This window comes from Gastrolobium bilobum, unplaced genomic scaffold (genome assembly GCF_033153095.1).
Source record: "Gastrolobium bilobum isolate Gb01-03AN ecotype WA unplaced genomic scaffold, APGP_CSIRO_Gbil_v1 utg2779, whole genome shotgun sequence".
In the NCBI taxonomy this organism is placed as follows: Eukaryota; Viridiplantae; Streptophyta; class Magnoliopsida; order Fabales; family Fabaceae; genus Gastrolobium; species Gastrolobium bilobum.
The window spans coordinates 246,491-260,497 of record NW_026897558.1 but is presented as its reverse complement, the minus strand read 5'-3'; the positions used below and the strand labels follow the sequence as shown (position 1 = coordinate 260,497).

The 14,007-nt window shown below is 36.2% G+C and overlaps 1 pseudogene; it reads left to right on the top strand.

Moving 5' to 3' along the window:
- The first annotated feature begins 978 nt into the window (after positions 1-978).
- Positions 979-4,674, top strand: LOC133308031 (putative disease resistance protein RGA3; annotated as a pseudogene).
- The last annotated feature ends 9,333 nt before the right edge of the window (positions 4,675-14,007 follow it).

Below are 14,007 nucleotides of genomic sequence, written 5' to 3'. Positions count from 1 at the left end.
CCGGGCTTGACAAAATTGGCCTATGGCCTATTTATTAAAAAAGCTTTTTTATAAGCCTAAGCCTACTCTACTTTTCTGAAAGGCCGAGCCTGGGCTGGGCTTAATGTAGGCCGGACCGTAGGCTGGGCTGGGCCAGCCTGGCCCATTTACACCCCTAGCCAATATATACAAAAGATGTTATTTGCACAATAATCATGAAATAAATTTTTAGATTTTCAAAAAATTGAAAACCGATACAATCTAAACTGAAAAAAACTGGATTGGATCGAATCGAAATTTGAAAAGAATCCAAATTGAATGATTGATTATATGATCAAACCGAAGGGATTGTATCGGATAATTTTTACTTCTAAAAATGATCCAATCTAGACTGCGAACACCCTGCTAGCACATCTGTGAGGGAAAAGTAAGTAATCCAATCTTTTCAAAAATCTCATCAGAAAGAGCACCCGGGAGAGAATAAGAAAAAGAGTAAATACATTTTTTGGTCCTCGGCAAATTTCACGACGCCCGTTTTAGTCCCTAGCAAATAAAAAGACCATCGTGGTTCCTAAGAAATTCAAAATGGACCCATTTAGTTGAAATCGTGGTCCCTCACAAATTCAAAAAAGATCCATATTAGTCCCTAAAAGGACTAAAATGGATACATTTTGAATTTCTTAAGAACCACGCTAAGCCTTTTTATTTACTAGGGACCACGATCATCATTAAATTTGACGAAGATCAAAAAGAATATTTACTCTAAGAAAAATAAAAAGAACTTCGCAAAATACTTTCTCTCTTTTTCTTTTGTGAGTGCACTGGCAAGCTTATCTACAACACATTTTTTTTTTCCAGAGCCGAATGAGTGCACTTGAAGTGTGGAACACTTCGTGCTTAAGATATTTTGCTAGACTTAGCCATTGACTTGACCTTGTATACTCTTACAATTCTTCTTGGCTCCCCCCTCTTCCAGCCACACACTTCTCAGAAGTGCGTTGCATTCCTTTCTCTGCTCTTTCATCTTTCCCCCAAAATCATGGCCGAATCCCTTCTCTTCAGCGTCGCAGAATCACTCATTGGGAATATTGCTTCTCGTGCTGTTGAAGAAGCTTCTTTGGTGCTGGGTGTGCACGAAGATCTGCTAGAGCTCAAAGAAACTGCGTCATTCATCAAAGCTGTGCTGTTGGATGCAGAGCAAAAGCAGCAACAGAACAATGAGTTGCGGGTGTGGCTGAGACAGATTAAGCGTGTTTTCTCTGATGCCGAAGACATAATCGATGATGTTGAGTGCGAAGCCCTATGTAAGCATGTTGTCAACACTTACGGTAGCAACTCAAGGAAGGTACGCCGTTTCTTTTCAACTTCAAATCCTCTTGTTTATCGTCTTAGAATGGCACATCAGATCAAAGATATCAAACAGAGATTAGACAAGGTTGCCGCTGATAGGCATAAGTTTGGCCTTCAAAACATTGAGAATGATACACGTGTTGTGCATAGGAGGGAAATGACTCACTCTCATGTTGATGCTTCTGATGTGATAGGAAGGGAACATGATAAAGATAAAGTTTTAGAGCTTTTGTTACAACATGATGGTGATGATAAAAGTCTCACTGTTATCCCCATCGTGGGAATCGGAGGTTTGGGGAAGACTACACTTGCTCAGTCGGTGTTTAATGATAAGAGTATAGACGATAAGTCTTTCCCATTGAAGATGTGGGTGTGTGTCTCTGGCAATTTTGAGCTTGAGGATTTGCTTCGTAAAATTCTCAGGTCTGATACGGGTAGTAGTACATCTGCTCCTACCCTAACTCACCAGGAAAGCTTTAAAAGTTGTGATATGGAGCAACTACAACATCTTGTAAGGAGTAAACTTGATGGTAAAAAGTTCTTGCTTGTCTTGGATGACGTATGGAACGAGGATCGCGTTAAATGGGTCAAGTTGATGAAATTACTAAAAGGAGGGGCCGAAGGAAGTAAAATCGTGGTGACTACACGTATTCACTCAATTGCTTCTATGATGGCCACTAATTCATCATACAATTTAACTGGTCTTTCTGAAGATGATTCCTTTTCCCTATTTGTCAAATGGGCTTTTAAAGAAGGAGAAGACAGAAGATATCCTGAATTGTTGCAGATTGGGAAAGAAATAGTGAAAAAATGTGGCGGGCTTCCATTGGCTGTGATAACATTAGGGAGTTCATTATTCTTGAAAGTTGATATGAAAGACTGGGAGTCTATTAGAGACAATGAGATTTGGAATTTACCACAAAAAGATGGTGACATTCTGCCTGCCTTAAAATTAAGTTATGACCAGCTGCCTTCATACTTAAAACCATGTTTTGCTTGCCTCTCCCTTTTTCCAAAGGACTATGATTTCACTTATTTTCGTGTTAGTGCACTTTGGGAGGCACATGGATGATGTTGGCATCGATTTTTTGCATGAACTACAATCAGGATCATTCCTTGAAGATTTTATTGACTATGGTACTGCTTGCAGGTTTAAATTACATGATTTGGTGCATGATCTTGCAATGTATGTTGCGAACGATGCGTTTCAGGTCATAAGGTCCAGTTATCAAAATATATCTGAGAATGTCCAGCATTTGTCATTCGTCAAAAATGATTTGCATGGTCAAACATCCATTCCAAGAGGTCTGAGAACCATACTTTTTCCTGTGGGAGCCAACAATGAAGCTTTCTTGAATACATTGGTGTCGAGGTGCAAATACTTGCAGTTTTTGCAATTAAATGATTCTGAGTACGAGAGTTTGCCCCGCTCCATTGGTGAGTTGAAACATTTAAGATATCTCTCTCTTAGTGGTAATCAAAAGCTGAAGAGTCTCCCTAATACATTGAGCAAGCTCCAAAATCTGCTAGCATTGCACCTCTATGAATGCACAAAGCTACAAACATTGCCCAATGGAATAGGAAACTTGATTAGCCTGCGAGTTTTGAGTATAAGCACAAAGCAATCTGATTTTCCAGACAAAGATATTGCAAAATTGACTTCTCTAGAAAAATTAATTTTAACATTTTGTGATAATTTGGAGTCATTGTTCGGAGGGATGCAACTTCCTAGTCTTAAAAGTTTTACTATCAATACTTGTGGGAGTCTAAAGTCTTTGCCACTTCATGCTACTCCAAACCTAGAGACTTTGTATATTATAAAGTGCGATAAGTTGGAATTGTCAAAGGGCAATGACAACCAAATCTCTGAGTTAAGGTTAAAGTTACTATGGCTTAGAGATTTGCCACAACTGGTGACTTGGCCTCAATGGCTGCAAAGATCTGTGAGCACTTTACATTCCTTGACGATTATAGATTGTGACAATCTTGAGGAGCTTCCCGAGCAGCTGTCAGCTTCAATTTGTCTCAAAGCACTTCAAATTTGGAATTGTCCAAAGTTGAATTCCCTCCCAGATGATATGAATCACTTCTCCAACCTTGAATTTTTAGAAATTGGAAATTGCCCTGAACTCTGCAGAAGATACCAGCAGGAGGTTGGACGAGATTGGCCCAAAATATCGCACATCAAACAAGTCCGCATATATGAATCTGAATAGGCGAAGAGGAATTCTCTGATAACGAGGTCAAAAGTTGGAGGTATTAATTTTTGCTTATTGTAGATTGTTTCTTTAGAGGATTTTGTTTTTCTATTTGGACGAAATGGTTTTCTTCTTTACTATCATACTATTTTAATTAAATGTTCTTGTAACCCATATAGTCTTTGCTTAATCAATTTGTTAATTCTTTTTGTTTACACTTGTTTTACTTTTGGATTCAATTATAGGACTACATATATTGACAACTTAGCATATGATGACCTTTTGTCTATTATAACATAACTGATTCCACTTTATAATATCTTTGAAGTTTATTGCAGAGAATTATTTTCAATGATGTATGGAAATTAGCTCTAGCGTATCCTCTGGCGATTGTATGCATATAGATAACAAACAGGGATTTGGATTTAATATAACTTTTAATATATTTTTCAACTCTAAAGACAATGCTTTTGTTAGTTTCGTATGCATGTCATAATTATTATGACTATTTTTTGTATTAGATAAAGATGAGGACGATTTTTATTACTATGCCATTACTGGAAATTTTACTTTTCTATGATGACAGTCTTCTTTTTCTTTTTCTGTATTTCTTTAAAGAAAATTACACGTTGATATACATCTTGAAGGAGGTGCATCTCTGTTTAAATTAGCATTGTAAGTTTCTTTTAATTTTGTGTTAATTCAAGAATTTTTAAAAACTATCATTTTATTACTTTCTGTTTTATCTTATTCATATATTAACTACCACCTGATAATCAAATCAGTTTTTAAATTTCAACTCAGGATAGTACTATGATAAGCAACAAGACTCCTTGGAGGAGCATCATGATGAGGAAGTCCAAGGAGACACAGCAAATGAAGCCCAAGAGTTGGAAGAGGAGGCCCAAAAGGAACAATGTCCAGCCAAAGTGGATGAGGGACTATGTGTAGCTGAAAGAAAAATATCAGTAAGGCAGTTAGTGGAGAGAAGGTGCATGTAATTCTGTTGGGAGTGGTGCTGTGAGGCATGCTCTTTTTTTGTGCATTTTTCAATTCTGTTTTGGGTGTGTTGTTGCTTGTGTGTATAAGACTGATTTTTGAATTCAGAAATAGTATTGAGAAGTTTAGATCAACCTTTGGTGGTTGGAGGAGCCTTCCCTCGAAGCAAGGCATCTCATATTCTCTATTTTTTCTTTTTGTATCTTTCCCCTTAACAATTGGTGCTTTCATTGATTTCCCTTTTTCATAGCTGGTCCATCATATAACCCTGAAAATCTCGAAACAACCTTGGCTAAGTTGATGCAATCCTAACTTGCGCTTCGCCGGGAAATGCAAGAAATGGCTCAAAAGGTTTTGTTTCTGGAATCTCGAGTTACTAATCCATCACCTCGCACGCCGGGATCTTCGTCCGGTCCACACTCATCCACAAACCTAGCCGAAATCAAAGCCGTCACTCTGAAACTCGATGTATCTTGATGAGTCTCCAATTTATTATATATTAAGAGTTAATATGAGCATGAAATTGATTTAACAATAATTAAAATGTATAAGAATTATAATTAAAGTGTTATTTTATTCTCAATAATATTCTTATAAAAAATCTTATAATTTACAGTAATTTTCAGCTCAATAAAAAGATAAATTAGAGAGCTCAAGTGGATTTGCTTTATGGATCCGACGTGAATCCTATTTGTGGTTTAAATTGGTTTGTTTAATAAATTGTCTTGGTTTATTTGTACTTTACCTTGTTTGAATTTTTATATCATTGTATGTATTGTTGTCAAAAACTAGTGTAAAAACGTAAAAACTTATGTTTTTACTAGAGTGGTGCATGTTAAAACGATAGTAAAAACTATCTTTAGTAAAAACTGGTAAAAATGACGTGTAAAAACGTAAAAACTGTAAAAACTTATGTTTTTACCGTTTTTACTTAAAACTATTTTTTTTTTAAAAAAATAAGATTTACAAAAGAAGAAATTAAAAAAAAAAACCAATTTTCATTTTCCCCAAATCATATGCACAAATCTTGATATCTTTTTGTTTAGATATATGTCTTTCATAATTATGTCCTATAAACTATAAAGCTGCAATTCTATTATAAGTTATGCTATAGAATCATTTTGTGTTTTTGGATCATTGTGTGCACTGAAAGAAGTGGAATGATATCTTGATGAGCGATGATCCAAAATCTGCAGAGTGTATGAAGCAGTTAAAACATGTTGGTTATCCATTACTTGTTAGTTATCACTGTTTATAATTTTGATATTTGGTCATCAATTTTTTTTTTCCTTTTTAGATGGGATAAGTGGCTCAACACACATTATGAGATATTTTTTTATATGCATATATATATATATATATATATATATATATATATATATATATATATATATGTATTTGTATCTTGACCTCAAGTAGTAGAAAGTAGAAACTTTACGTTTCGTGTCGTTTCTACGTTTTACGTTTTTACCACCCATTTCCGTTTCTACGTAGAAACTCGAGTTTGACAACATTGCTTGTATGAACTGATCACTCTTATAGGGATTTGAGGGTTAGGGTTCACAATAGACATATTGAGATTCTAATCTTGACAGGGGTAAAATACAAATTGTTGCATGATCTAGACATAGCTTGCTTGGATTGCAAACTTAATAATTCATCACACTTAATCATTAATCAAAAAGGGATCACTAAGACATTAGGGTTCTAATTGGGTTAAAGGGTTAAAGTCACTAAGACATTATGATTTAACCAATTATTTTTAGAAGATGAATTGTTTGAGATAAGTGAGATGAATTATTATTGAAATTAATTTAAACTACTTAAAGGAGGATCTGAGGTGAAATAATTCCTAGCTACAGCTTCCTTCTTTAATACTTAAAATTCAATTTTCAATTCTTTGTCTTCTTGCTTATTCTTTATTTTCATTGCAATCGCCTTCAATTATTTTTAATTTAATTCAAAAATTAGTCTCTACATTAAATTGATTTGTCCAAATTAGAGGGAATAACGAGAATAATACTTGGTGTCATTAATCCTCGTGGGAACGATATCTTATTCACTACTTTATTACTTGTTCGACTGGTATACTTATCGTGATCGCAACATACCTCGTTTTGATGGGTCCAATGCTTTGGGATGGATCTTCAAGGTAACTCAATTTTTTGAGTTTCACGGTACACCGGAGGCCCAGCGACCCCGCATTGCTTCCTTCTATATGGAAGGTGAAGCGCTGAACTGGTACCAATGGATGCATGCTAATGGTCAAATCTCATATTGGACTCAGTTATTCCAAGCCCTAGAACTGCATTTCACTTCGTCTCAATATGATGATCTGAAGGGGGATTTGATGAAGCTTTACAGATGGCTTCCATTCGTGAATATCAAGCTCAATTTGAGGTGCTCGCTAACCATTGCATTGGTTTACCCCCACCTTATCTCCTTAGCTATTTTATTTCGGTATTGAAATCAGAGATTCGGAGGGAGGTTCGAGCGCTGCAAACCCCTTTCTCTGGCTCATATCATTGGGTTAGCTCGACTCCAGGAAGACAAATTCAATGACCAAAGACCGTACCAAATTTTTCAATGGCCTGAACTCCTCCACTATTAATTGTACGTGTGGCCCTATCAGTACATCTGCAATTATCATTCCCTCACTCCGGTCACTACTTCATCAGCATCTTCTACCCCTCAACAATTCACTAAACCTGACTTTAAGCGCATGTCCAGAGGAACTTCAGCTTCGCTGTGACAAGGGCTTGTGCTATACCTGTGATGATAAATATCATCGAGGGCACGTCTGTGAAAAGCAATTCATTCTTCTGATAGCATTGTCGAATTCAGAGGGGGAAAATCTTGAGTGGCTGCGACTGTTGGAGGATGAGGTTGCAGATCAGCCACACCAAGGCTCTAGAGAGGATATGGGGCTAACAAGTGATGCGGCCCAAATTAGTTTCCACGCGTTGACGGTCCATGCAGTTCCCCAAACACTGAAGGTCCAAGGACGTGTAGGTAAGGCCCAACTCTCTATTTTAATGGATAGTGAGAGTACTCACAACTTTGTGCAGGCCAGAATTGCCAAAAATTTGGGCCTCCAAGTGCACACAACCCATGGGTTTATGGTATTGGTAGGAAATGGAGAGGAATTGGATTGTTCCTTTGTTTGTAAACAGGTCCAATTGTTTATTGGAGATTACATGTTTGTGTTGGATTTTTTACTCCTACCAATTTCTAGGGCGGATTTGGTTATAGGAGTCGAGTGGTTAAAAACATTAGGGCCCTTTCTCACCGATTATGAGACTCTGACCATGAAATTTGTTAAGGAAGGTAAATTGGTAAAATTTAATGGCATTCCCAACGAGCCAACCCAAGAAATATCCATGGCCCAACTGAAGAGAATGGCTTCCACACAATCCATTGCTGAGATGTATCACCTCTAAGCTGTCCCATCTGCGCCACCATCACCGACTACAGAGTCCATCCCATCTGAAATCGAAGCTCTTCTTTCTAGATTTCAGATGCTGTTACAGAACCTAACCCAGTTACAGTTACTTCCCCCTCGTCCCACTGATCACCATATCCCATTGGTGGTTCCAGTGAACGTCCGCTGATGGGACAAAAATTCGTTCCCATCTAAGCTCATTTTGATGGTAAAATTCCATCCGTTCCTTCAACTGGTGACCATTTTTTGCCATAAAAACACATTTCTAGATCTTGGGAACAAAAGCACCAGAAAGGAACGGATGATGATGTAATTAGTTGAGAATGCAAGAAAAGAGGAACAGATTGACTTATGTGCACACCTGCTCCACTAACCCCCTCTTTGACCACTTTGCAGGAAATATTGAAAAGAAGCTTCCAAAAAGCAGAAGAAGTACAACAATCAAGCAGGAAGAAATGTGTACAACAGAGAATAAATAGCAACCTTTGGGTGAGAGAAAAAGCAAGCATGGGAGAGTCAGTAGAAAAAGGCAAATCTCAACCTTAAGTTGTCTCATCCAACAACTTTCTTCACATATCATAGCACTGTCTGCACCGCATCTTTATGCAACCAAGGAACAACTAAGGCAGAATTACAAGTGTGCCATCCACTCTTCTGCCCTATAAATAGGACGTTCCAACACGAAGAAAGGATCGAATTTCTTAAGAAGAGATCTTTTAGGATAGTTTAAGTTTATGTTTTTCAAGTTGTATAGTTTTAACAATAGTTAAGTGACAGCAACTCTTCCCTCATTCTCCTTCCACCATTTGAGACTCCTTAGGAGCATTACCCATACTTCTCCATTTTATTTCATTGTACCCTAAACTTGTTTCTTATTGATATATGTGTGTTATTTCTCTTCTCTTCCACTCGTTATCTTCAAACTGAATATCGGGTATATGAGATTTCAGGTTGAAATAATTATGTTTATGTTTTCAGTCATGGGCTAAATCATTTTGGAATGGAAAAACTGTGAAAATCTTAAAGAACTATTAATATGCCTCCAGCATATATATGATTGTAAGCCAAAAAGAGAAAGAATCTTGATCGATCTTGGATAAAAAGGGCAATAATTGTTATTAAATTGATAAATCTCAATCAGATATCTTGTCACTGATTTTATTATATTTTTGTAGGAAAATCTTCAACTTATCTCAGAAAGATTGGACTAAGATATATGATGAAGATTTGATCAAGATTTCTAAGCACGGGCATAAAGTCTATAAATAGAGACTCAGACCCCAGAGACAAACATCTTTGGCTGGAAAGAATTCTTAGAGGCTCACGCTGGAGATCAGGATTCTGACAGAGTTGAAGAACGAAGACCATTGATCCTTGATCTTTTTCTTCTTTTTCATTATTGTTTTCATGAATACTTTTTATTTCTTTTATTTGTTTAAGTCAGACATGAGTATGTTTGGCTAATTTCTTTTTGTAGTTGGGATCACGGACCCAATGTGAATCCTTTATATTTTCTGTATTGATATTTTATAAGTTAATTAGTTAGTTTTTTTATTCTACCTATGTTAATTTTTTCATATCCTGTTTAGAATTGGCCACTCTAAATTATAGGGCTTTGAGGGTTAGAATTCATAATAGACATATTGGGGTTTTAATCTGGACAAGGATAGAATAACAATTTGTGTATGATCTAGACATAGTCTTACATAAATTGCAGACTCATAATTCATTTGCTTAATGCTTAATTCAAGAGGGATTCCTAAGACATTAGAATTCTGATTGGTTTAAAGGGTTGAAATCACTAAGACATTAGGGTTCAACTATTTTAGAGGGAAATAATGAATTGTCTGAACAAAGAATTAATTAATTATAAAATATAATATAGGAATACAAGGGAGGATCGGAGGTGAAGTGCATCCTGACTACATCCTTTTTATAAATTTTTCATCAATATTTTCTCGCGTTCTTGATCTTTTTACGCATGCGTTCAAAATTAATTGTCATTACTTTTCTGTTTTAAATTTAATTGTTTTTATTTTCCAACTTAAGGGGAATAGTTAAACTAGTACTTTGTGCATTAATCCTCGTGGGAACGATACTCTACTTATCACTTTATTACTTGAAACGAACGGTATAGTTGCCGACTTCGCAACAACTATGCTCAAAACTTTTACATTGAAGCTTTTGTATTTATGTGATTTAAGTAAGCTTAACCTTTTATGTATCAATGGAAATTGAACTCAACTGAGAAAAGAACTTCCTTAAGGAAGAGATTTCAGACAACTTAATCATAGGAGGAAGGTAGGGATGTGAAAAAATGCTACTGGTTGCCTTAGAAATAAGGAACCACCTTGTTCTCTGAAGGTTCTAAACTTAGTAATGTTAGTATTTGGGTGTCCTAGAGACAATCTTATGATTAAATAAGGACAGAGATGTAGACCTTTTTAATATTGTCGCAAATAAATAAAAGCACTCTTTATCTTGTTTCATAATTATGTCTCAATAATAATATTAATATATTATGAATAACTTGATAAACCCCGTGGAATAAAAATAGGTATCTCTTGAGTATCTGTGATGAGATCACAATCATGAGGATTCAAGTTTACCGGATGTTCATTCCTAATTTTATGTTCCTAGTCTAGAGATACTGAGAATGAGGTCAGTAATCTCGGGTAAGACTAACACGACTTATCTATTTGTATATGGATACAAGGTATAGACCTCATGTGCTACAGATATGGAGATGTCTTAGCTAAAGTCGTGGGTGGACCTATAAGGGTATAGCTCGCACTGAACGGACCCACAAAGAGACTCTATGAGGAACTCTCACAGAGAGTATCATTAGAGTAGTCTTTTTATATTTGGGTATGTCTTTCCTAAGACCAGAAGTTATTACCTTGACTGTGTTCTAGAAGGCATGCTTTGATTGTGCACTTCGTCTGCCTGAAACATGGAGACTCATAGGTATACTGTTGGGCTTGTCCTGAAAGAACACAGGGCTAGGGTGATAAGCTGAAGGAATTTGTCAAATCTCTGTGAGAGATTAGGTTATCTGTAAACCGAAGAAATCGGGATGACATTTACAGGGACTCAGGAATCTATGCATAGTAAAAGAGATCATGAGATGATCTGCCTTTAGAGTCTGTAAATTGAAGATTCCCTAATTTCGAATAAAGCTTACCCTAAACCGCAGGGGTTGATATGCTTCCTTACCCTAGGTTTTATGGGAAGGTAACCGAGACGAAAGGAAATATGTACGGCAACCAAATATGTTTAATAGGATGATCAAATCATTAATCTAACTAGTTCTGGGGCAACAAAGCATTGCTAGTACTCTGTGTTGTCATTAGATGGGTTGTGGGCTTATTGAGCCTAAGCCCATTTATGTCAGTGGCTAAGTTAGACCTAATGGGTCACACACAAACACCTAATTGTCTAGATGCTCTAGCATTAAAGGTATTGGGCCTAATAATAGTTATTAGCCTAAGAAGTAGTTTGGAACTCCACCTAAAGGGGTGGAGGGCGCATGGTTCATTGTAATGGGCTTGGATAGTCCAAGACATTACTAATTAATTTAATTAGTTAAATTAATTATCAAACATTTAAATTTTGAATTTTGGAATTCGAAATTTGAATTTTGAAATTTTGAATTTTGAATTTGAATTTCGAATTTTGAATTTTGAATTTGAAATTTGAAATTTGAAATTGGAATTTTGAAATTTGGATTTTGAATTCGAATTTTGAAATTTGAATTTTGAAATTTGAAAATTTGAATTTTGAATTTGAATTTTAAATTTGAATGTTTGAACATTTGAATTTGAATATTTGAATGTTTGAATTTGAATGTTTGAATTTGAATTGCCTATGAAAGGTTGTTTCATAACAAAAGGATAAGATGAGATCTTGTTGGAACAAATCACTAGTATCATGAGAGAATCTTTTGGACAAGATCCAAGGCCATATATGGCGCTGATTTGGGTTGTTGGTGAGCAAGATTTGCTCATCAAAATCAGCTCCAGAAGATTCAGTCAGTTGGGAGAAAATCTGAGTGAGTTGATTCAAATTTGAATGCAACTACTCAGATGTATCTGGTCACCTTTTTGGGCTATATGGGGCGCACCATATAGCTGATCTTATGAAGATTTCTGATCAGAATTTTGAATAGGTTTTGAACCAATTCTCAAGAGAATATTCTAAGAGCCTGTTAGCAATTTTTGAAATAAAATAACTCCACTTCTCTCTCTCCTATCTGGCGCCTAAGGATCAGATTTTTAGGAGAAAAATTTGATTGGTATTTTATTTTTAAATACTCTCCTCTTATGTGCCTAAGTGTTTAGTTGTTCCTCCAAGGGTTTTTCTGAAAACCTAGCCTATTCTCTCCTCTCTCCTGCGCCACTTGTGAAGCTTTCAGATTGAGAGCTTCACTTTTTCAAACACTTTCACCTAGCCTCCATCTTCACACATAGAGCGCCTAGCAAGCCTCTTTGTGGTGATCATACGGTGGCTTTACAAGAAGGAGTTCTTGCACCTAGACGAGTGGGTGGTGTGGATCAACGTTAGAGGGTCTGAACTCTTCAGACCGGCCTTGATCATCTGGTGATTTCACAAACAAGGTTACATCATGCTTTCCTAAAGCATGATCTTGATGTGCATGTATATTCCGCAAAGAAAACTTTTGTTTTTCCCTCTTGCATGCATCGGCCTTCAAGGCCATTTCGAACTTTCAAGTAACTGTTGGAGTCAAGGAAACCATAGGAATATGGAAACTTATGAGCCATTAAAGTTCATGGAACTGAGGAATCAGAGTTGGCAGTGAAAAGACCTGAATAAATTCAGAAGGGTTAAGTCTTAAGTTTGGAGTATAGTTATTTAAGAATGGAACAGTAGATTCGTTCCTTGTGTTAAAAACTATTTTTATCCATCTATCTTATTGTCTTTTAAACATTGTCATTTTTAGTTATTTCACTTTAAAGTTCTTGTGACAATATAATCAAACCTCCAATGAATTTGTCGTTCCTTCTCATATCAAGAAGGATTTAATACATAACGATGCAAGGAGTCGTTTAGAGTCAATCTGAACCTATTAACCTTGAGGGAACGTCCACAAGGCAGTAGGGAACGAAAGACTAAACAGTTCAAATACTGTCTTTTCTCTTATTTAAAATTCTTTTTAAAATAGTTCAAGGTATTATTTAGAGTTCTATCCTCATGGGAACGATAATCTGGGCACTAATAATCCCAATTATTACTTGATGCGTGCACTTGCGCGACTAGGTTGGTATCTAGAGAACAAATGTGTTTTCTCTAGATGGACTAAGTAAGGGGAACGTCCTTAAAAGAACATAAGCACCCAACAAGTTCTTGGCGCCGTTGTCGGGGATAGTTTACACTAAATTCTGTCCTTAAGACTATTTTATTTTATACTTTGTTAATATATCATTCTTTATTATTTAATGTTCATACTGTTGTTCATATTGTTTATGTTTTATGGTTTATGAGTGAGGAAACTGAAACTGGTTCTCACCATCACATTGAGATACCCGAGTTCTTCTTTGACCCAGAACCAGAACGCACTTTTCACAGGAGAAGAAGAAATCTAAGGGAAGATAATCTTGAAGCAGAAATAACTGATCATAATAATCATAACAATGAAAAGATTCTTCTAGAACAAAAGTTCAGAGCACTGGCTGCTCCTTCATGGAACAAACCAGAAAGAGGAGTAATCCTCCCTCCTGTTGAAGCTCCTAACTTTGAGCTAAAGCCCATCATGTTCAATATGATCAGGGAGGCTAGAAAGTTTTCAAAGGACTCCCTGCAGAAGATCCGTACACTCACCTTAACAATTTCCAAGATATTTGTGACAACTTTAGAACATAAGGTGTATCAGAAGAGAGAATAAGAATGAGGTTGTTCCCTCAGTCTTTGGGATCAAGAGCCAAAACTTAGATGAAATCCCTCATCTCTGGATCCATACACTCATGGGAAGAACTCTCTAATAAGTTCATAGAGAGATTCCTCCCTATGTCCTGTCAAGCT